General features: G+C 34.0%; 1 protein-coding gene and 1 non-coding gene across 4 annotated transcripts in view; both read right to left on the reverse strand.

Moving 5' to 3' along the window:
• The window catches only part of EPHA6 (EPH receptor A6), an 814184-nt gene that overhangs the window by 660831 nt on the left and 128260 nt on the right, over nt 1-25093 (reverse strand). The window lies entirely within an intron of this gene.
• On the reverse strand, nt 22674-22859 carry LOC123784442 (U2 spliceosomal RNA). The gene has a single exon (XR_006777441.1). It is a non-coding gene; the product is annotated as a U2 spliceosomal RNA (small nuclear RNA).

The raw sequence follows: 25093 nt of genomic DNA on the forward strand, positions 1-25093 counted from the left end.
ATTTTAGATTCATTAAGACTGACAAAAATGAAAAAGCTCTATCTTTTCAAGTATTGTCAGGAGGTAGGCAAGGAAGAAACTTCATACATTGTTGATGAGGAAGCAGATTCTTGCGGCTACTACAAAGGACAATCTTCTGACACTTTAAGTATGTGTATACCCTAAGACATGTACATGCATACACACATTCACAAATACACAAACCACACTGAAATATTCAGGTCCATAACTTGAAATGTATAAGTATGTTCATCATAGCATGATTTATGGTAATTGGAAGTTAGAGGTAATCACTAGAGTTAAGTAAAATGTAGTGGAACCAAACAGCGACATACTATGTTCACAGCAGTTAGTACTGAAAGAGTAAATGTACATTGAGCAACAAAGACAGATCTTAAAACATAGGGCTGATAAAAAATAGGATCAAAATGAGATCTATGGTATATTATCATTATGAAAACCAAATAACATATTCATATGATAATTTACATGTCTAAGAACATATACAAATTAAAGGTTTTCACCTCAAATACAACAGAATAGTCTATGGTAAAAGAATAGGAATATGAATAGGAAGCGGGATTAAATAAATAAAGGAAGAGAGGACTCACATAGAGTAATGATGATAATGTGTCATTTAAGTAAGTAGTCAGAATTAAGAGGAAACCATAATTCGGTTCTTCCAAGAGGCTCCTCTCTTCCAGAAAGTAAGAAGATTTAACATCTCATTTCTAATTTTTTAAAATTTTATTTAAATTCAATTAGCCAACATGTAAGTACATCATTAGTTTCAGATGTAGTGTTCAATAATTCATCAGCTGCATATAACATCCAGTGTTCATCACATCACGTGCCCTCTTTGATGCCCATCACCCTGTTGCTCTACTCCCCTACCCACCTCCCCTCCAGCAACTGCTCAGTTTGCTTCCCAAAGTCAAGAGTCTCTCGTTTTTTATACAGGAATAAACCATTCTAAAAATTTGGAGATCTGGGAGAGAAACATGTTAAAGAGACACATGAAAAGAATGGTTCTTCCAAATCTTGACAAATTGGGCAACAGGGTTATAATATCTTGGAAATATGACAGTATTATTTTATCCAAAGCTAGAGGCTTATATATACTGATTACCACAGATGTTGTTTTTCATTTTACATAAACATGTGTAGGAGAGATCACTGTTTAAACTATACTATTCTCTCCAACTACTTGATGTTTTTGCACATCTCTTCACTTTTGTTTAACAAGGAGGAAACACCAGAACTCTGCTGTGTGACAGGTGATGAGTTTTCTGGACATGAACTTAAGTTGTCTACGTTATAGACACAGAAATACCCAAACATGTCTGGCAATCTGCCGTACCCTACAGAAGCCTTTTCGCTAGATTTGTTGCAATAACCTGTGAAAATCAGTAGAGAATTCCTCCAAAAGAAAGAGAAAGCCAACCTACAGTAGACTCAGTAACAAAATCCTCAACCTTAGCTGTAAGGGAGAGTTTCTGAGGAAATATCCCAGAAATAGGTGAAGTGGCCAAGGATTTGCAGGAGTTTGTATGAGTGGGTGGAGACCTGACTCAGCCTATTTTGACTCTGCCTATTGGTGTTCTATGCAGAGATGACAAATTAATGCAACTATTACTAGATTAGTGATTAAGGTATAAAAACATTTTCCTTTCCTAGCTTTTACTCTTCTGTTTCTACGTGGGTTTCAAATTATTCCAAAAAGTGCTCCTCAGCACTTTCTTCTTTTTTCATTTGTTTTTTTTTCTTTATGCATATGATTTCTGTCCCTTGTCATTGACAAAAACACAGTTAACTAGGAAACACAGGTATCGACCATGTTGCCTCTCTCCACACAAAGTTGATTCTACTAGAATAAGGCCAATTTGCTTTATTTAGCTAAAACAAAATATTTATATTTAAAAGTGAGGGTAACATATTAAAGATTAAATAAAAGGGACCAAAATTAAAAAAAATTAAAATTAAAAAAAAAGTGAGTGTAATATTTTCTGTGAATCTTCACAATGGAAAACAGAAAAGTAAGCTTGGGAATATTTGTCTGCATTCTAAGTTCCCAATTTTTTTAAGAATGGAATCTCATTTTATCTGGAAGTATCACTGCTGAAATACACCCAGAATGCTATTCTATCTAGTGAAGCCTTCTAAATGTGACTTTAGTATTAGAACTGAGTGTAAGTCCTGATCAGAACTGAAATATGAGGAATATCATCATGTCACATTCCCCATCCACTGCACTACCCAATTAAGTCTCTGTTCCCCAATCTACGTCTGTGTAACTTTTTTACTCAAGAGATAATCAAGAATAAATACTTCATTAAATGGCATTCGATGCCCTTTAGATCTGACTCAATTTCTTTCTATTCAGGTATAATTTACATACATTATTATGTTGGTTTCAGGTATATAACATAGTCGTTCAATATTTATACACATTACAAAATGATCACCGGAAGTCTAGTTATCATCTGTTACCATACAAAGTTAAGAGTACTACTGTCCATATTCCCCATGCTATACAATTCATCCCCATGACTAATTTATCTTATAAACTAGAAATTTATACCTCTTGATTCCCATCACCCATTCTGCCCACCCCCTATCCCCGATCTCCTCTGGCAACTATCATCTGTTCTCTATATCTATGAGTCTACTTTTGTTTTGCTTATTCATTTGTTTTTTTAGATGCTACATATAAGTGAAATCAAACAGTATTGGTTTTCCCTGTATGATTTATTTCACTTAATGTAATACCATCAAGGTCCTTCCATGTTGCTGCAAATAGCAAATGGCAAGATTTTGTTCTTTTTATGACTAATATTCCATTATACACACACACACACACACATACACACACACACACACGTGTATAAAGAGAGAGAGAGAGCTGGTGAGCATGCATGTGTGCACATCCTTATCTATTCATCTATATGACACTGAGGTTGCTTCCATATCCTAGCTATGTAAATAAAGCTATGTAAATAAAGCTACAATAAACATAGGAGTGCATATATCTTTTCAAATTTGTGTTTTCATTTACTTTGAATGAATATCTGGAAGTGGAATTGCTGGATCACATGGTATTTTTATTTTTAATTTTTTGAGCAACTTCCATTCTGTTTTCCATAGGGCCTCCATCAACTTACATTCTTACTGACAGTGCACAAGGGTTCCCACATCTTCATCTGTTCCCACATCTTCAACTTGTTATTTCCTGTTGTTTTTTATTTGTTTGTTTGTTTGTTTGAATACTAGCCATTCTGACAAGTTTGAGGGGATATCTGACTGTGGTTTTGATTTGCATTTTCCCAACAACTAGTGATGTTGAGCATCTTCTCAGGTGCCTGTTGGTTATCTGTCTTCCCTGGAAAAATGTCTATTTAATATTCTGCCCATTTTTTAAATCAGATTTTCTTTGCTGTTGAATTATGTGAGTTCTTTATATATTTTGGATATTAGCCCCTTATCAGATATATGATTTGCAAATATTTGCTCCCATTCAGGCGGATGCCTTTTAGTTTTGTTGATAGTTTCCTTCACTGTGCAAAGGCTTTTCGATTTGATGTAGTCCCATTTGTTTGTTTGCTTTCCATGACCTTGCCGGTGGGAGTCTGGTCCAGAAAATATCACTAAGACCCATGTCAAGGAGCTTACTGCCTTTGTTTTCTCCTATAAATTTTATAAATTTTCAGGTCTTTCTTTCAAATCTTTAATCCATTTTGAGGTAATTTTTGTATGTGGTATAACATAGCAGCTTATAGATTTTCACTTTTTTTTGCATGAAGCTGTCCCACTTTTCCAATACCATTTATTGAAGAGATTGTCTTTTCTTATATACTATTTTATATATATTATATACTCTTGCCTCCTTTGTTGTAGATTAATTGATAATATATGTGTGGGTTTTTTTCTGAGCTCTCCACACTATTCCATTGATCTTCAGGTCTCCTTTTGTTCCAGTACCATGTTTTTATTACTACAGCTCTGTAGTATAGTTTGAATTAGTGAGCATGACATCTCCAGTTTTGTTCCTCTTTCTCAAACTGCTTTAACTATCTGTGGACTTTTGTGATTCCATACAAATTTCAGGACTATTTGTTTAACTCTGTGAAAAATACTATTGGTATTTTGAGATAGATTGCATTGAATATGTAAATTGCTTTATGCAGTATGAACATTTGAACAATATTAATTCTTTCAATCCATGAGCACCATTTACCTTTCCCCTTATTTGTGTCATCTTCATTTTCTTTCATCAGTGTCCTACAGTCTCCAAGTACAGGTCTTTCGCCTCTTTGATTAAATTTATTCCAAGGTATTTTATTCTTTTTGTTACTGTAAATGAGATTGTTTTCTTAATTTCTCTTCCTAATTGTTCAGGATTAGTTTATAGAAACATAATAGATTTGTGCATATTAATTGTATATGCTGCAACTTTATTGAATTCATTTATCAGTTCTAAGTTTTCTGGTGGCTTCTTTAGGGTTTTCTATATATATTGTCAAATCAACTGCCAAGTAATGAGTTTTATATCTTCCTTCCCAATTTGGATGTCTTTTCTTTCTTTCTCTTGATTAGTTGTTGTGGATAGAATTTCCAATATTACGCTAAATTAAAGTGGTAAGAATAGGCATCCTTGTCTTGTTCCTGATCCTAGAGAAAAAAACGTTAAGCTTTCATCTTTGAGCTTGATGTTATTAGCTGTAGGTTTGTCATATGTGGCCTTTATTATGTTGTGGTACATTCTGTCCACACCTACTTTATTGAGAGTTTTTATCATAAATGGCTGTTGAATTTTGTCAAAAGTTTTTTCTGCATCTATTTAGATAATCATATGATTTTTACCCTTCATTTGTTTATGTGGTGCATCATATTGGTTAATTTGCAGATGTTGAACCATTCTTATATCCCTGGAATAAATAGCACTTGATCATGGTATACGATCCTTTGAATGTTCTGCTGAATTTGGTTTGCAAATATCTTGGGATTTTCTGCATCTGTGTTCATCTGGGATATTGGCGCGTAGGTTTCTTTTTTTGTGGTATCTTGGGATAAGCACAGTGCTGGCACTGAAAAGTAAGTCTTTAATTTTTTCATACCAATTTAAGACAGATAGGTATGAAATCTTTGAATTTTTGGTAGAATTCACCTGTGAAGCCATCTGGTCCTGGACTTTCGTTTGCTAGAAGACTTTTGATTCAATTTCATTACTAGTAGTTGGTCTATTCAGATTTTCTATTTCTTTATGATTCAGTTTTAGAAGACTGTGTGTTTCCAGGAATTTATTCATTTTTTTAGGGTTTCCAATTTGTTGGCATATTCACAGTAGTCTCTTATGATCTTTTATATTCCTTTAATATCAGTTTTAACTTCTTTTTTATCTCTGATTTTATTTATTTGGGCCCTCTCTTTTTTTTTCTTTATGAGTATGGCTAAAGGTTTGTCAATTTTGTTTATCTTTTCAAAGAAACAGCTCTTAGTTTCATTGATCTTTTCTATTGTTTTTTGAGTCTCTATCCCATTTATTTCCATTTCAGCATTTATTATATCCTTCCTTCTATTAACTTTGGACTTCATTTGTTTCTTTTTCTACTTCCTTTAGGTGTAAAGTTAAATTGTGTATTTGAAATCTTTCTTATTTCTTGAAGTAGTCCTATACTGCTATGAACTTTCCTCTTAGAATTTCCTTTGCTGCATCCACAGTGTTTGGAATGTTGTGTTTCCATTTACATTTCTCAAGGTATTTGTTGATTTCCTCTTTGATATCTTCATTAACCCACTGTCATTTAGCAGCATATTGTCTAGTTTCCGAGTGTTTGATTTTTTCCCCAATTTTATTCTTTGTAATTGATTTCTAGTTTCATAACATTGTGGTCAGAAAAGATGCTTAATGTAATTTCAATCTTTTTAAATTTATTGAAACGTATTTTGTGGCCTAACGTGATATTTCCTAGAGAACATTCTAAAAAGAACACGTATTCTGGTGTTTTTTTATACAGCGTGTTCTGTATATACCTATTAAATCCATCTGGTCTAATGTGTTTAAGGCTAAAAATTTCTTATTGATGTTCTGTCTAGATGATTTATCCATTGATATCAGTGGGGTATTAAAGTCACCTACTATTATTGTATTGCTGTCAATTTCTCTCTGAAGGTCTGTTAATAATTGTTGTATATATTTAGGTTCTCCTATGTTGAGTGAATAAATATTTACAAATGTTATATCCTCTTGCTGAACTGATGTCTTTATCATTATGTAATGCTCTTTTTTTGTCTTGTGTTATAGTCTTTGTTTTAAAATCTATTTTGTTTAATTATTGCTCCCCGGTTTTTTTTTTTCCATTTGCACAGAACATCATTTTCCACCTCTCTACTTTCAGTCTGTGTATGTCTTTAAGATCTAAAATAAGTCTCCTGTAGGAAACATATGAATGGGTCTTGTTTTTTCATCCACTCAACCACCCTATGTCTTTTTACTAGAGCATTTAGTCCATTTGTATTTAAGATAATTATTAATAGGTAGGTACTTATTGCCATTTTGTTAATTGTTTTCTGTTTGTATTTTTTAGTTTTTCTCTGCTCCTTTCTTCTTCTCTTGTCTCTTTGTGATTTAATGACTTTATTTAGTATTATGTTTAGATTCCTTTCTCATTTTTTGTGTGTTTCTATTAAAGGTTTTCGGTTTGTGGTTACCATGAGATTCCTATAAAATAACCTATATATAGTAGTCTATTTTAATGGTCACTTAAGTTCAACCGCATTCTGAAAGCACTACATTTTTATTCCATCCCCCTCCATGTTTTATGTTTTTGCTGTCACCTTTTACATCTTTTTACTTTGTGTATCCCTTACCAAATTATTGTAGTTACAGTTGATTTTACTAGTTATGTCTTTTAACCTTCATACTAGGTTTATAAGTGGTTAGGCTACCCTACTGTCTTCTTGGTTTTTGTTTTGTTTTGTTTTGTTTTGTTTTGTTTTGTTTTACCTTTTGCAGTGAGATTTTTTTTCTCTCCTAATTTTTTTTATTTCTCTTTAGGGCCTTTTCTTTCTAGCTTAAGGAATTCCCTTTAATAATTCGTATAAGGTCATTTCAGTGGTGATAAACTCCCTTAGCTTTTACTTGTCTAAGGAACTCTTTATCTTTTCTTCATTACTGAATGATAATCTTCCAAGGTAGAGTATTCTGGTTGGAATTTTTTTTTTCCTTTCAGCACTTTGAATGTATCATACCACTTTCTTCTGGCCTTCAAAGTTTCTGCTGAAAAATCAGGTCATGATTTTATGGGGTTTTCGTTGTATACAACCAGTTGTTTTCCTTTGCTGCTTTTAAGATCTTGATAACTTTTGACATTTTAATTATAATATGACTTGACTGGATCTCTTGGGTTCATCTTGTTTGGGACTCTCTTTGGTTCCTGAACTGGATGTCTGTTTCCTTCCCCGGGTTAGGGAAGTTTTCAGCCATTAGTTCCTCTTGTAAGTTTTCTGCCCCCTTATCTCCCTCTTCTTCTTCTTCTGGGACCCTTATAATGCAAATGTTAGTACACTCACTTTAGTCCCACAGATCTCTAAGCTACCCTCATTTTTTTTTAATTCTTTTTTTTTTTCCTTTTCTATTTGAGTGATTTCTACTGTCCTTTCTTCCAAGTCACTGGTCTGCTGTTCTGCATCATCTAGTCTGCTGTTGAAACTCTCTAGTGTATTTTTCAGTTCAGTTATTCTTCAACATTTTGAGTTGTTTGGTACTTTGTTTTTATTTTCTATCCCTCTGTTGAAGTGTTCAGTGTGTTCATCCATTCTTCTCCCAACTTCAGTGAGCATCTTTATAACTATTACTTTGAACTCTTTACAAAGTAAATTACTTATCTCTGTTTAATTAAGGTTTGTGTGTGTGTGTCTGTGTGTATGTGTGTGTAGTTTTATCTTCTTCCTTCAGCTGCAACATGTTTGTTTGTTTCCTTATTTTGCTTCATTCTCTATGCTTCCACGTATTATGTGCAACAACTATTCCTCTCCCTTTTTGAAGGAGTGGTTCTATGTAAGGCATGCACCTAATCTTTTAACCTTACTTTAGTTCTTCATTGTCTCTTGAGCTGTCTCCCCAGTTATTTCAGACCCATGGAGTTTAAAAATCACAACCCTCCTTGGCAACATGAGCCTAGCACTCAAAGGACATTTCCTCTGTGGCTGCACATGCCCATTGGCTCAGGCAGGGTTGTAAAAGTGGTGGTGGTGGTAGGGGGGTGGGCAGGGCTGCTATATCTGTCAGGGCTGTGCAAGTGGTTAGGGTAGGCCTGTGTGTCCATCAGAGCAGCACAAGTAGGGTGGCGGTAGAGGTGGGGCTGTTCACCCAGCGCTACTAGGCAGCTAGGAGGGTAAAAAAATGATGCTTGAGAGTGCTGGTACCAGCAAGGTAGGGGGAGACTATAAAGACAGCATCTACCAGTGTTTCATCCTCAGAGAAAGTTCCAACAGACTTGTGCCCCTCCGGCAGATGCTTTAAGTTTAGCAAGTAAATCTCCTTCACCTATGGTCTAGGTTCTTGACAAACTGCTGCTTTTTGTGCTGTGTCCCAGAGTGAGCAGGTCTGCATGTGAGCCCTTTAAAAGCAAAATCTTTGTTCCCTACAGCACTACATTTTCCTTGAACATAATCCTCATTGGTTTTTAAAATAAGACATTTCAGGGGCTCCTCTCTCTGGTGCAGGGTTGGGTTGCCTCGTATGGGACATAAACCTTTTTCTCCTTAGGGAGAAGCTCGATTTGTATTTATTTGTGTTTTTTGAGATCCCTCCCCATTGTGGGCAGCCACACTGAGCACGGGGTTTCTGCTGAGAGTATGTCTCTGACTCTCCTACCCATTTTGATGTAGTCCCTTTTATCTTTTGTTATGGAGCAGGTGTTCAGCTAGTTCTCAGGTTCTTTTCAGAGGGAATTAGTCCACATATAGCTACATACTTGTTGTGTCTGTGCGAGGAAGTAAGTTCAGAATCTTCCTAAGCCAGCATCTTGAACCCTGACATTAATTAACCTTAATTTTTCTTCTTCCCTGTAGCAGATGCTGTCAGTGCTCTGCCCATTTCCTCTGACCTTTCAGAATGTTCTAACATCAACTTTGTGCATGAGGGTTGTTTTTTTTAATTCCCCAAAACTACAGAAGCTCTGTCTGTGTACACACCAGGTCAGAAGTGCTGAGAAATTAACATCCCTAGGGGAAAAGCCCTCAGCAAATAACTCATCGAATTTAAGCTTTGAAATGTGTTTTATACTGTTTTCCTAAATGTCCCAGTAGGTATTAAGCTTCAGTTATCCACGGTATTAACTAGCTTAATAAAGTTTATTATTGCTTTATTCCTACCATCCTTTTTCTATATCACTTTTCCTTCTCAACTCTGACCCCCAAAAAACTACCTATAAACATTAGCTTATAGAGGAACTGCAATGAAGTTAGTTGGTACAAAAAATGATTCAGTAAATGGATTACTCACTGGTCAAATGGCAACAAGGATTCCACTACTGGCAGTAAGCGGAACAGTGATAACCCCTAGAATTCCAGAATATCTAAATTGCTAACATTCTTACCTGTGGTGAACTAGGATATCATAAGGTGGAGGGGTTGGATTAGTTTATGTAATACCTCCAGGATTCAAGTGACACTGCAGTAGCAAAGGTAATTATAAAAAGAGTGATTATTGTTAAATGCAATCAATGCACTGAAAAAAAAATGATATACACAACTCAGCCAACACCCAACTCAGAGCATGGAGTGAAATAAAAGGACTTTTTAAAAATAGCACTTATAGGTACACTAGTCTCCTACAGTGGAAAAGCAGTTAGGGATGCAAACCAAGCTTAGGATCTGCCTGTGCAAGAAACCAAACTGCAGAGAAGAATGAATTCACAGCCTCGTTATGTCTCTTGCATAAAGTCAGGCAAGTACATGGAAAGATCTAAGACTCAGAAATGGAGAGGGATGGAAATATTTGAGAACTTGAATCCCCAGATTTCTCTAAAAAGTGTGGGCCTGGAGAAGTGGCTCATTCACCTTTGCTAAAGGACAACCTCCTCCCTTTGCCTGGGAGACATGCAGTGGCCTTGTCTCAGGTATATATCTGGCCAGCTTTCTTCAAGATCTCTCTCTCTGCCTTTTCAAGGCTTGTAGGCCAACAAGTACAGTTATTCTCAGTGTAACTCAACTATAGAAGTACTCTCCCTTCATTGGGAGGGAAGGGATTACTGATCAAAAGAACTGCAAGGGCTAATATGTATAAGCAGGAACTGTGAAACGATGCTTGGGAATGGATCTCAAGACTATTGGACAAGGGAAGGCAGAACATAAGGCCAGATAAAAGAGAGTTGATTGATATAGGACCATTCACCTATAACCCAGAATTTAATGACAACTAGGGCAGTCATTACATGCTGTCCAGATGTTAGGATACTTCTTTGAAGCAGGAATTGGCAGAGGGGGTGATAATAATCTAAAGTAAAAAAGGTAAAAATACCTGTGCCAAGTTTTGATGAGGGGATCAAAACTTCAGAGAGATAAGTATACAACACTAGCATTAAAACAACACTAAAGAATCCACCAATTGATTATATTCCTGGGATGGCCCTAAAGACACACTTCCCTCCAGCAAAAGGGAATGTGCTAACGAGAACAGCCCTGTCTTGGGAAACTCAGGTTGTGATTTATAGACCAGACTTGAAAGTGCAGTTGGAGGTGTGCCTATTTGGAATAGCAGAGGACAGATGGCAACACTTAAATGTAAGGTGAAAGGTGGACATAACTGTTCTAAGTGTCAAAATGGGCAGCCAGGCTAGAATAGCAACCAGAGGAAATGGACACACAAGGATGTGTGGCACTGGCTAAAAGATCATGATGTTCCAAAACATGAGATAGCTGAGACACTAATGACAGCACTGCTGGACCTCAAAACCAAAGAATTTCAAGACCAGAACACATCAAAGCTAATATCAGTGCTGACAGTGAAATTACTATCCCAGACCCACATTCTGCCCTACATATACCTCAAGCCCATCAACTAAATAGCAGGCCAAGTCCCTTGAGAAAAGTATCTAAAATACCAGAGGGGGTACCACAAGCTCTGGGGAATTAACACACACTCCAAGCAGTCCTTAACCAAAGGTTTGTAGAAAATTGGTTTACAAATATAACAGTTCACTTGCCTCCAGTGGCAGATAAAGCCAAGGTACCTCCCAAAGGCATTTCTTGTACTTGAACTATTATCTCAGAGACTGTTGATATTTGGGTTCTAAGATCTCTCCAAACCTTGCCGAAATGAAATAGCTATTTTAACTTTTTTGCTCCTTTCCCTTTTCCACCTATGCCTGTCATTCTCTCCCCTACTACATCTCTACTGATCCAAATTCTTATACTTCAGGAAATCCACAAATGCTACATATTAAAGGTTCTCTAATCACCCCCATTAGAGTTTTGCCCCCTGTTTCATGAGCAACATATTTACTGCTGAAAAAAACATAATATTCAGGCCAACTGTATACCTACATGCAAAAGAATGAAGTTGGATCCCTTTCTCATACTGTATGCAAAAATTAATGCAAAATGATCCATAGACCTAAATATAAGAGCTAAAGCTATTAAGAATCTTAAAAGAAAACACAGGAGTAAATCTCTGTGACTTTGGATTAATCAGTTGTTTCTTAGATATGAAACCAAAGGAACAAGATACAAAAGAAAAACCAGATAACTTGGATTTCAAAATTAAAAATTCGTGTGCTGCAAGTAATATAGGAAGAAAGTAACAGCCCACCAAGTGGAAGACACTATTTGTAAATCATATAAACAATAAGGGACTTGTATCCAGTGTAAAAAAACTCTTCCGATTAGACAACTAAAAGACAACCCAAATAAAAAATAGGCAAAGGATTTAAACAGAAATTTCTCAAAGGAAACAGACAAAGGCTAATAAGCACATGAAAAGCTCTCAAATCACTAATCATTAGGGTAACACAGATCAAAACCAAAATGTGAAACTGTCTCACACCCACCAGGATGGATATAAGCAAAAGGACAGACAATCAATGCTGGTGAAAATGTGGAGAAATTGAAAGCCTCATATATTGCTGGTGGGAATATAAAGTGGCATGGACGCTTTAGAAAACAGTGTGGCAGTTTTTCAAATGTTAAACATAGAGTTATCATGTGAGCCAGCAATTCTATTCTTAGATACATACCCAAGAAAAATGAAAACACACTTTCACACAAAACCTTACAAATGAATGTTCATAGCAGCATTATCATACTAGCCAAAAGTGGAGGAAATAAATATCTACCAACAGGAGAATGGATAAATAAAATGTAGTATATCTATATAATTGAATAGTATTTGACAATAAAAAAGAATAAATTAATGCTAAATGAATTAAAAAATGCTATAACATGGATAAATCTTGAGAACATTGTGCTTGAAAACATTATGCTAAGAAAAAGAAACCAGTCACAAAACATCACATATATTGTATGATTCCATTTATCTGAAATGTCCAGAATAGGCAAATCTATAGAAAAAGAAAGTAGATGAATGTTTGCCTACTGATGGAGGTTGCGGTGAGATAAGCTGAGAAGGGCATGAGGGCATAAGGGGGAATTACTGAGGGTAGAGGGTTTCCTTTGGGGTGATGAATGGGATCTAAACTTTGAAATGATGGTTGCACAGCTCCATGACTATATCAGTCACTGAGTTGTACACTTAGAATGGATGAGTTTTACAATATGTTAATTATATCCTTATTATTAAATAACATATTCATTGATAAATGTGTTTAATAATAATATTCATCCCTTTCTCCGTTGTACAGCATGTCTATATTATTTAACACAGTCCGGTTGAACAATCTTAAATAAAAAGGTGGAATTGACTGGTTTCTATAGCACCACAGAAAAGGCAGGGACATAGGGAAGAATGGACTCCCAAACTCAAATGTTAGAATTTTCAGTCCTATTCTCCAGTGTTTGTTTATTGGCTTTTTCCACCTTATTGTCTGTGGAGTTTGTTCACAGACAGATAAACGTGGCTGAAAGCAGCTCAGGACTTAAGTCCTTATAACTTTTTGTTCTTAAATTTAGACTTTGGAGTTATGTTTGTTTGGAGTTATGTTAAACAAATTTAGGTTTGTTTTCAAATCCCAACTCCATAATTTACAAGCTTTGTGATCTCGGAAATTATTTTGACTCTCATTTCTTAATGTAATAAAATTAAAGGTATTTATCAATTAGCTTATTTCAATCATTTAATGAGATAACTCATGTACAATGCATAGCATGACCTAATACGTGGTATATATTGAAAATATTGGTTCCTAGTCTAGAGGAAAGTCACCCAGATAAGTGAAGGAAAGTAAGCCCTCAACTTAATTGTCATGAACCATTATATTGATGTAGGTCAATCACATATTCCTTTTTAGAAATTTGAACTAAAAAACATGGAATGCAGGGTGAGTTATGGGTGGGAGGACCAGTTGGCATTTGGAACTAAATCTGAAAGTTTATTATATAGAGTAATTATAAAGACTATGAGAACAACGTGGAAGTTTAGTTTATAAAGGGATTAGATACTGGGAGAAACTGAAACTATGAGTTATTCCCACTACTTTCTTAAGTCTACACTCTCTCACTAGGTAATCTCAACCAGTCTGGTGACTTTAAATATCATCTTCACACCAATAATTTCCAAATTTACATCTAGAACCCTGACCTCTCCACTAAATCCCAAACTCATATATACAATAGCCTTTTTGACACAGTTACTTAGATGTCTAATATACATCACAAAACATGGTTGAAGAACTCTTCGTTCTACACTTCCCCCCTTCTGCTCTTCTGCCAGTCTCACTCATCTTAGCAAATGCAACCATAATCTACAGGTAGTCAAGACAAAAGTTTAGGAGTGATCCTTCACTTATTTTTCCCCTCATATCTGACGCACAATTTGATACCTAGTCACATTAACTTAACTTTCCAAACATATCCAACATACACCAATTTTTCTCCATCTGTGTTGCCAACAACTTAGTTCAAACCATCCTCATCTCTAACTGGTGCTATTGCAATTGTCATCCAACTAGTTTCCCTACTTTCACTTTTGCCCCTTCATGATCCATTTAGTAATCATAGTGGAGCAAAAATGACCCTTTAAAAATATAAAACAATTATTGGGGGAGACTCACTAATATGAATACAAAGACTGAATTTTAACAAGAGAAATAACAATGTATACTTCATGTTAATGGTCCATTATCATGCATCTCTTCCTCCAACAAACATATAGTAAGAATGCCATGCAAAATGCCAGTACAAGAAAATCTAAATCATTCAATAAATATCATTACCAATATTATTAAAGTATTGATCAACATTATTACTAGTATTTATTGAATGAGCACAACCATGGTATTAAGACTTTACATGCAATATCACCTTAGTCTTCACAAAAATCTTACAAGGTGGGTAATATTATTATCTACATTTTACGTGTAAGGAGATAAAGTCTTATAGAATTTGATTCACATATTCTAAAATCAGTGAACTAGAAAACAGCCAAACTTAAAAAATCAAAATCTTAATGGAAACATAATACTAAAGAATGGAGAAATCTAATATTCAATGAGTAGATGAGTCACATTATTGGAGAACAATAGAATACAGACTTATAAAGCCCCATGGCTGAGATTTCAGACTGTCTTAAACTAGTTGTTATGAGGCACAGGTTTTTTACATTTTCTCTACTTTTTTTGGTGCAGTAGCACAGTTTTGGGGGACAGCCCCTGCATGTGCATCATTAGAGTTTTCTTTAAGTAAAAATTAACAGAAATAAATTGTTACTTTTTCCAACCCCTTTGTTTCATTTACCCAGTGAAAATTCCAATGTAACTTATTTATTTACTCCCAAAGATTCCATTATTTTCACAACACCTTTTATTGCTATGTTGACAGGAATTTAACAAGGGATTAAAATTTAATAACTTCTATTATTCTTTGTAGTTACAAGGTTCTCGAGTCTATGATGTATTCCTAATTACAGACTCTTTACACTGTGAAATAGGAGAGTGTCATTAAAATTAAGTAAAGCATGGCTCTGCATATGTGAAAAGATCCAGAAGACGGAGGCCCCATTTTGTATCTTTATTTGGTTCAAATTTTCAAAATTAAATTGAGAATCTCTGTGTATACTATGGTAATATCCTTAGCCATTGCCAACACTTATTTTTTCTCCTTTTTATATTCTCTAAATATGCTACCACTTCACAGAGTTTTCTCCCTTTTGGGTAATAAGTTTTCATCCCAAATGCCATTGCATTGCTATTATCCAAAATACTTTTAATGACTCCTTGTCATTTTTCAAATCACTCTGCGCATTATTCCTGCTCTGTTCAATATACTAACTGTTAAGTCTCTAAGTATTTTATTTCATTCAGTTTTTACTTTTCTCATCACTGTGATTCAGATTTTCTACACCTTTTATTTTCTCTCTTATACTGGGTACGTGGAATTATCTGGACAACTTTTTCTTCCTTTTTATTAAATTTTATTTTAATGCCATCTTGATCATAAGGAAAATTCTCCTGCTAAATTAATTCATTCAGATCTTTGCAAAGCATGTCTTCTAGCTTCCCAAGAACCCCTCTGTATAGAATCCTAAGCTCTGTAACCTGCTGTTTACTTAATATATCTTTTCATTCCAAAGTCATAGCACTCAGCTAGAAGGAATTAAAAAAGGCAACAAATTCCATCAGATTTCTTCCCAGAACCTCAAAATCCTGTGTTTTGGGGTTATCCTAGTTATTTTCCAGCTTTGGGCTAAGTGCATTATTTGTATTCATTTGAGTTATGCTGGGTTAGAAGCCATCTAGTCAGTTCAATGGGTCATAGCTATCTGGATATGCTTAAACTTTCTGATTCACTCATCAGGATTAGTTACTATCACCTATGTAACCTCTTATTAGCAGTTTCTTAATAAATTTCAAGAAGAGAAATTTTACTTCTAATTACCAATCTCTAAGCCATTTCTGTGTGTCTGAATTGTTATTTCTTCAGAAGGTTTAGGAAGACACTTGTAAAGAAATGCATATGTATTGAAAAATGCTCTAAAATTTATTTTCGTGTTCTTTTTACAGCATAGAACATTTTTCCATTTAGCAACCTTTGACACTAACCTGCTAAAACATTTGCTCAGAAATGTAGAGGGCATGTTTACTCCACTTCCTACTGAATACTGATTCACATAACTATGAGAAAAGCATGTGTTTTAAACATTTGTATCCCTTAGAGATACCGGCGAATGATTCTTCAGCATTTCTTCAAAGCATTTTTCATATCACACAAGCACAGTTTGTATTTCTCTTACTTGTAACACTTTCCGAATGACTCCTATATTTTAATTAAAGTGCATCCATCTGAAAAGTCATTAGCATAATGTGTAAGAAGGTGGGAAATACGAGACTTAGTAACATGGATAATAAGGTGAGTGTTGTTCATTATATATCCTTTTAAATCATTGAATTCTGTCTGTGAAGGTTAAAATAAAGATTATTCAATAAAAAGTACCAACCTGAACCCTTATTTCTTAAAATTTCTGCCTGCTTCTATAAATGCACATCACAATATCTTTTTCTTAGGTCACATATTCCTTTTGTCATTAATCTTGAAGTTTACCAAAAATGAGTCCAAAAAAAAAAAAAAAAAGGCTGGGAATACTTATACATGTAGTAAACAGAACCAATCTTAACTTCCACAACTTAAGTGGAAATTCTTCACATACAAGAACTGCTTCCCTTCTGCCTAATTGGAAAATATGCAGTACTAAATACCTTAAATATTTCCTGCATAGACACTGAAAAAACCATAAACAGTATGAATAAATACCAAGTCTATTCACATGTATGAATAAAACTTATTAAAATACATGGAAACCTGAATAAATGTAACAGACATAGTAAGTCCCTGGATAAAGATAGTATTGTAAAGATAGATATAATCCATCTTTTTGAAGGTCACCTTGTCACACATCAAATTTAAAGTTTTATACCCTTTGATATAGTATGTCTGCTTTTAGAAATATGCTATAGAAATACAAGAATGTTCACTGAAAAGTACTGCTATGAGTGAAAAATTAGAGACAAATGAAGTGTCTACAATACGTCAAAGGGCAAATTACGGTTGATCTGTACTCTACACAGAATTGTTAATATAGCTCATTAATCATTCAAATCATTCAATAATTCATTCAATAAATATGTATTAAGAACCTGTTATGTGGCAGATCGTGTTCTATTTAGGACACACACGAGTGAAAATGTAAGACAAATTCTGCTTTCACAGAATATTTATTAGGTGATAGTTTGTTTTAAAGAAAATTAAGAGGAAACATGAAATATCATCGGTGAAATGTTCTATAGAGAAAAATAAAGTGAAATAAGGTAAGGGAGCTGTGAGTGAATAAGACAGGTGTTCTTTTATAGAAGATAATCAACTGATATTTGAAACTTAACTGAGGGGGCAAGACAAGAAGAAATATGGGAGAAGAGCATTAAAGGAAGAGGAAAGAAATCAAAGGGCATGAGTTGGGAGCAAGTGTAACTTATTTGAGAAACAGCAAGGGGCCGGTGTGACTAGAGTTCAGTGTGTAAGGGTGGCAGAGGTAAGAAATGAGTTCAAAGAGATAGCTGAGAAGAAAAATCACTAAGACTCAAGCAGGCTGTAGTGAGGATTTTGACTTTTGCTCTTAATAAGATTTCAAATGACTGGAAGGTTTTGTCATGAGGAATGATGAGATCTGGCTTATATTTTAAGTGGGTCATTCTGGTTGCTATCTGGATAACAGGCTGCAGAAGGAAAGTGAGGGAGGGACAACAGTTAATATGCTATTAAAATAGTTCAAATGAGAGGAGATAGTGTCTAGACTAAAATAGCAGCAGTAAATGAAATGATACTAGATATATTTTAAGACTGACCTGATAGGACTTGCTAATGATTTGGATATGTGGTGGGGTATAAGAGAAAGAGAAAATGGCAAGTATGAGATAGGTCAGCACATGCTAATATAGAAGGTTGCCTATGACATATTTTCAAGTGAGAGCAAAGAAAATTTCATAAAAATTTGTAGAACTGGACCATTTTTATTTTTTTAAAGGCCTGGAAAGATAGATACTGATAAGGGAAACTTTCAACTTTTTAATTGTGGGCCTGCTCCTGGGTTCCCAGGGAAGCTATACATTATCACTTAGCAAAGTCAAAATGACTCCATGGAACCTCAAACCACGGGCTCTATTTCTGCCCCAAGCAGAGGCTGTAAATCTGCTTCAAGAAAGTAACCAAAAGGAGCATTCTGAACAGAAAAGAAGAAAAAGTAAGAAACTTTCCTGACCCCCATAAGATTAAAGTCCTGCATATACTAGAAAGTATATGTATATGTTAAAGTAAAGCCCTGCATATACTAGAAATCTAAGATAAGGTCTCAACTTTCTGAAAAGTTCTTTGTCTAATAATTTGTAACTTTTTATATAAAAAATGTACATAACTCTCTTATTTGTGAAAACTGTGTATCCTGGGCAGCTGTCCTAACTTGGGCTAGAATGAAGCTCTCTCTCTCTCTAAGTCCAAAAGTTTTGTTCATTTTCTGTCAGCAATATCAAGTTTTAATTAGCAGTTAACTCTAAGGAAATAGTTAACTTCCTTTAGAGAGGAAGTGGGAGCTAAAAACTTCATATTTTGCTTCATGGACTTTGCTATTATTTGAGTATTTTATTGCTAACATGTATAATTTCTGTAAGAAATACAAATACAGGGGTGCTTGGGTGGCTCATTTGGTTAAGCATCTGCCTTTGGCTTAGGTCATGATCTCTGGGTCCCAGGATGGAGCTCCCATCGAGCTTCCTGCTCGGCAGGGAGTCTGCTTCTTTCTCTCTCTCTCTCTCCTTCTGCTCCTCCCCCCAGCTCGTGTCCTCTCTCTCTCTCTCTCTAATAAATAAAATCTTTAAAAAAAAGAAATACAAATACAAAAGTGGAAAAATGCATATATGATTACATTAAAATATAAAGCTTCTATATTTTGAAGATAACTACAAAGTGACAAATTATAAACTTTAAATACTTGCAACATATGTAAGTAATAAATATGTTCAGAATACATATTCAAAACCTATATAATGAATTCTCAAAAATCAACAAGAAAAAGAAAACATAAAATGAAAAGAGCAAAATACTTGAACAAAAAAGGAGAAAAGAATAGCTAATAAATATGAAAAGAAACTCACTCTCATAAATGAACAGGAAATGCAAATTAAAAATACCCTGAAATTATTTCTTTACATCCACTGGCCTGGTAAAAGTTAAGTAGTCTAAAATTAATTATTATTATATGTGATGTGAAGATATAAAGTTGTATATAAAAATGTGAAGTAACAGGAACTCTTATCCATTGCTGGTAAAATGTAAATTAACACAGCCACTTTATGAAATACTGCATTATAAAATAAATTAGCCTTGGTCATATATGAGTTAGGGGCTCATTCAATTTGTCCAGATGTGCAATTCAGAAAACACGGGGTAAGTGAAGACTATTTTATTTCAGGGAATCCATCCACTCTGGGGCTCCATACTGGACAACACAGGTCTATAAAGGAAACCAGACTCTTGGGGCAGATGATAAACATAGAATCACAAAATCTATTTAGGGCTATTCTATTAATCCAAGGGAAAGGGGATGGTATCATGGACCAGAGTGGTTAGAGTAACAGTTTTAAAAGGCAATCAAGAAACAGATTCTTAACTATAGAAAACAGATTGATGGTTACCAGAAGGGAGGTAGGTTGGGGGACTGGTTAAATAGGTGTTGGGGATAAACGAATGCACTTGTTATGATGAGTACTGGGTGTTGTAAGGAAGTGTTGAATCACTATATAATACACCTGAAACTAAGACTGTATGTTAACTGGAATTTCAATAAAAACTTAAAAATAAATAAATAAAATTAAAATTTCATTTTAAAAGAAAAAAATTATGAATATACTTTTAAAGGAAAGCCACAGAAATTTGCCGTTGAACCCATTATAAAGTTTGAGAAAAAGTGAAGTCAAGAAAAACAAGTTTTTGTCTAGAGTTACTGGAATACTGGGATCTCCATTTGGTGAAACAATGATCACTGTGGAAGGAACAGGTTGAGGTGGGTTAATAAGGAGTTCAGATTTGGATACGTTATATAAGATGCCTGACAGACATCCCAGTTGAGCAGGCACAATTCTGGATGTACAAGTCTGAGTTCAGAGGAGAAATCTAGGCTGGAATATATGTTCAGGATTCAGTTAATATAAAATCTCGAGGCTGAATAAAACCACATGAAGAGTAAATGGCAATATAAGAATCAAATTACTGATCCTTGGAGGAGAAATCAACCAAGAAAATAGAAAAGGTAAGAAAAGAACCAAAATAGAGTGATGTTATAGAAACCAACTGACATAATTGTTTCAAAAAAGAGGGTAGCTATTATATTTGATTAATGCTATTGATAACTCAAATAAGATGAAGGCTGAAAATTGACTTCCAAATTTCACAATGTGAGCATTGTAGGTGATCTTGAGTTGGGTTGTTCTGGCAGAATGGTTGGACAAAAGTGGAATGGTTTTGTGAGAAAAGATGGGAAATACAGACAGCTCTTAGATGGAGAAGTAATGAAGACAACATACAGATAATTTTTCAAGGAAATATTTTTAAAGAAACGTGTAGTACCTGAAGAGGGATGAACATATGGCAGCAATATTTATATGCTGACGTATATAACTGATGATGCACTAGATTAACATTATTAATATTAGAGAATATGCATCATGAATTACATGATTCACCTTTCTTACATTTCAATGATAATTTCCAAAATCTTAAATTCACTTTTGTTTTCTCCTTTAATTTAACAGTAAATTTTTATAGTGTATTCCCCAGGAAAATATAGGCTGCTAGCCCATCTTTTCCCTACGATTTTTAATATGATGTGTGTATGCACACATACGTGTGTATATATAGAGAGACACACATAGGTGTATACTCACATAAAGATATATGAGACAAAATGAGAGGTTTGAACTAAATTATCTCTTACTCCCCTGACTGTTTTTAAAGGACTATAATCCTTTCTTACAATTTCTCCAGAGATTTGCTTCATTTATTGGGAGCACTTATTTATAGCACTATTGCTCAACTTCACCTGTCACTATGAACTCCTAAATCTGATCTATTTATGACCCTTTCTTCTTGACTGAAAAAAAATGTTTACCACTTCAATTAAAATTATTTATTAACAGGATTAATGACATTGTTTTTTCTCTATGTCAGTCTGTCAGAAAATTTTGTTCTTGGTCCATTTTTATCTTAACAATTGTTGCCTGTCTCTTTTCAGTTTTGCTGATCCATACTGTACAGAACTTAGACCAGCTAAATTGCCAACAGTGCTCTCATTTATAAAAAATAAAGAAGTCCATGTTATTTCTTACTTTAGTGTTATGTTTATTATTGCTGACTTTATTTAGACTGATAACTAATCAGTTCATTCTCATTGAGTGTTTACTCAATACAACATGAAAAAGTTGGAATTTTTTAAAATACAATTTGGACCACCATTCTAGTCTGTCCAAATTAGCAATGTATTAGGCCAGTAAGAAAAGACATTAGCCACATATGCCAAAGTTGCTTTACAGTTTCCAGGCAGATGGATTTATAAATCTTCTGAAATTAGTAAATACAAAGTATTAGGAACCAATAGCCTATTTTATCTATAAAGCATATTTTTTTGCCAAGTTTTTCGGGTTGTTTTGTTTTGTTTTTTTAAGTAAAGGAAGGGGGAAAGAGGAGAGGGAGAGAGAGAGAATCTTAAGCAGGCTCCACACCCAGCCCAGTGTGGAGCCCGATGGGTGGCTCAATCTCACAACCCCTAAGATCATGACCTGAGCCAAAATCAAGAGTCAGACACTTAATCGACTTATCCATCCAGGTACCCCACCAAGAATATATTTTTTTAATGTCTGACCTTGTACATTTAGTTCTATCGACAAACTTGCTATGTAATTAATATTTTAAAATCAATTTATCGAACCTCATAGGAGACAGAAATAATGATATATTGAGATACAATCACTTCTATCAAGGAGTTTATAACTGAACATTAGGGAAAGAAGAATAAGAGCAACAAAACACACTTCCCTGAAATAATAATGATAATACAAAGCAAATGTGATAAAGGCTATAAATCGAGTACAGATTTTTCTGTGAAAAAGTGAATTTTTCTGTGAAAAATGAAAAAGAAAAAAATCTAAACAATTAGGTGTCTTAAACTTTAGAAGTGTCACGCTTGGATTGAGCAGACATGTAAATATATACTACTATAACAATTAGCTCTTATACACATGCAAAGATAATTCCTACTTTTTGTGCACTTATCATTTCAGAATTAAATTGTCAGTGGTATAAATATTGCTTTTCTTATATCTTTTATTTAAAAATTAACTTCATTTATTATGTTCCCATAAATTATGTTTTTCAGTCTTCATTTGCATATTTTTTATTATTGCTATAGTCACTTAACTATATCTTTTAAAAGTCTTGACTGTGGTTTGATGTGTATGGTGTAGAGGTACACGATTCCTGGAAGTACTGCAATACCAGGTCAATGGATGGAAATGGATGGAGCAAGCTACTATTCCACCTCCCTGCTCCAAAAACCCACTTACATATTATCCTCAGAGGACATATCAGATATTAAGCTTATAAGAACAGACACTACATTTGATTTAGCCAAAAGGCCAAGAAGCAAATAACTATGTTTTAAAAAAAATACGTCAGTTACAATTACCATGTGCAACCTCTATTCATGAAATTACTATCATCCCTCTTTACTGCAATGCATTTCAATAATCTGAGCGGAGAGTCATTATATTTCAAAATACACAAAATTTGAAATTTAGGTTTTGAAATTAGTCTTTAAAAAATGCCCTTTTAAGGTTGTTTTGCTAACTCGCTGACCTGTCTCTCCAGAGTCCTCCCAAGTATAGAGAATTAACAACATTATATGAATATTTAATTACCTTTGAACTTTCACTTAGACTCAAGAACAATAATAAATATAGAGCTTGAGGTATAGAAAAAAGACCATATAGAAACTACCTCCTCATTTACGTAGTATATACAGAAGTGCTTGAAAAAGTTGATATACATTTTTATAATCATTTAACTTCAAACTCTAGTATAATGGATTAATAACAGCTTGATATTTTTATAGTATGTATAAAACAGAATCGTGATGTTTTTAATTAGCTAATTTTGCATGCTTTAAAACCATTACATTTCCAAAAATATTTTCGAGAAGCCAGATGTTCGTCACGGATATATGTATTTTTTAATAACAATTAAGAAATAAATGTGAAGTTCAAACTAAAAGTATAGACTTTTTCATGTACTTAACTCTGGGGCCTAAAAAGACAAACTGCCATAGAAAAAAATCTTTCTACTTAAAAATATATGTTATTAAGGAATATGTTGTTTTCCTAGAAACTTTTCCAACCTGGCTCCTATGGAGCTGCAGCATGTACATCCAGAGGAGAAGTAACATCAGGGTCTGGTGAGGTGGTCTCTTCAGTGCGTTCTCGAATTTTCCCCCCTTTTAGCAGTGTTGAAAATAGGTCTGGAAAAGCATAGGAAAGCTATATCAAATTTTCCTTAGGAGGTTTTTTCCATACTGTTTTAGCAACTTTTCATGGTGAAGGTGTTCTATGGTATGACATAAGTATTCATTTTCACTAATGAGTCCTCCCATGTAAAATTAACAATATCCTCAAGAAAAATATAATTATACTGTATTAATTCAAATCAGGCTATATTTGAAAATATGCTTGTGTGAGTCGGATCAGAAGCATCCTTAGAACTACACAAACATAAAAATGATTTCTAAGGAAAACGGAACTATTTAGGATGGTATCCTTTATACAAAATGAAATATGATGCTTTAGGACAATATGTCTTTTGATATGCTATCCTTATAAGCTAGATTTTAAAAAATATTTAAATATTATATTGCTCTTGTACAGTCCAGAAAAATGAAATGCATTGTTTAATGAGTATAAATAAGAATTATTTCCATGTGTACTAATAGAAGAGTTTAAGATATTTATGTCACATATATATGAAATAGTTATATATTTGTGTTCACCAAAAATGAAAATATCACTAATTACATTACTAATTTTGAGTGAAAAAAATAAGACTGCATGTTGGCAGATATATATCATCTTTAATTTGTTGAAACGATCAGCATAATTAGTTACAACATGAGAAATATATTTTGATTTGATTCTTCCCCAGCATTAACTACCTGACATGTAGTAAAACTATTGATGATTTAGTTATAGTTGTTTTCTAAAATCCATAAAATGCTGCTTATGTAGTATCTTCTGGTTTAGTGAAAATGAACATAGTAATAAATATTTAAAGAAGAGACGTTGCTAAAACAGTAACCATTAATCTAAATACTCAGTGTTACTGGATTAAACTTTACAAGGCTTGGATGGATATTAGAGAACCAATATTTGAATTTCTGTAATACAACTGAGTGGATATAAACAGTATTACCGTTTTTTATGGTGCTAGAATATTAAAAAAACAAGCAATGGAGAAGACTCTTATAGTGCTAGGAGCAAAGATAATATTTAAAGTTATCATAGTTAGAGGACTTTTTTTCCTATCCCATGTTTTCATATTTAAGATAGATAGACCTTTAGGAAAAAGACATTGAATTATCTGATTGTTTTATGGTCTTTAATTTGTTAACACTTATTTCAATTTCATTTGCCTTTCCAATTGCCCATTCTTAAATTTATAACTTTACCTAAACCTCACTAATACTTGAAAGCACTGTAAAATAATGTAAATGTTACAAATTAATTTTTATAAATATTCTTATACCCACTTACCATATGATTATGACATACACATACAGTGAAATTATAGTTACACAATATGTAGTTTGCTTACTGAAACACAAAATCAGTAGAAA

This window comes from Ursus americanus, chromosome 4 (assembly GCF_024610735.1).
Source record: "Ursus americanus isolate L20-20 chromosome 4, mUrsAme1.1.p, whole genome shotgun sequence".
Taxonomy (NCBI): Eukaryota; Metazoa; Chordata; class Mammalia; order Carnivora; family Ursidae; genus Ursus; species Ursus americanus.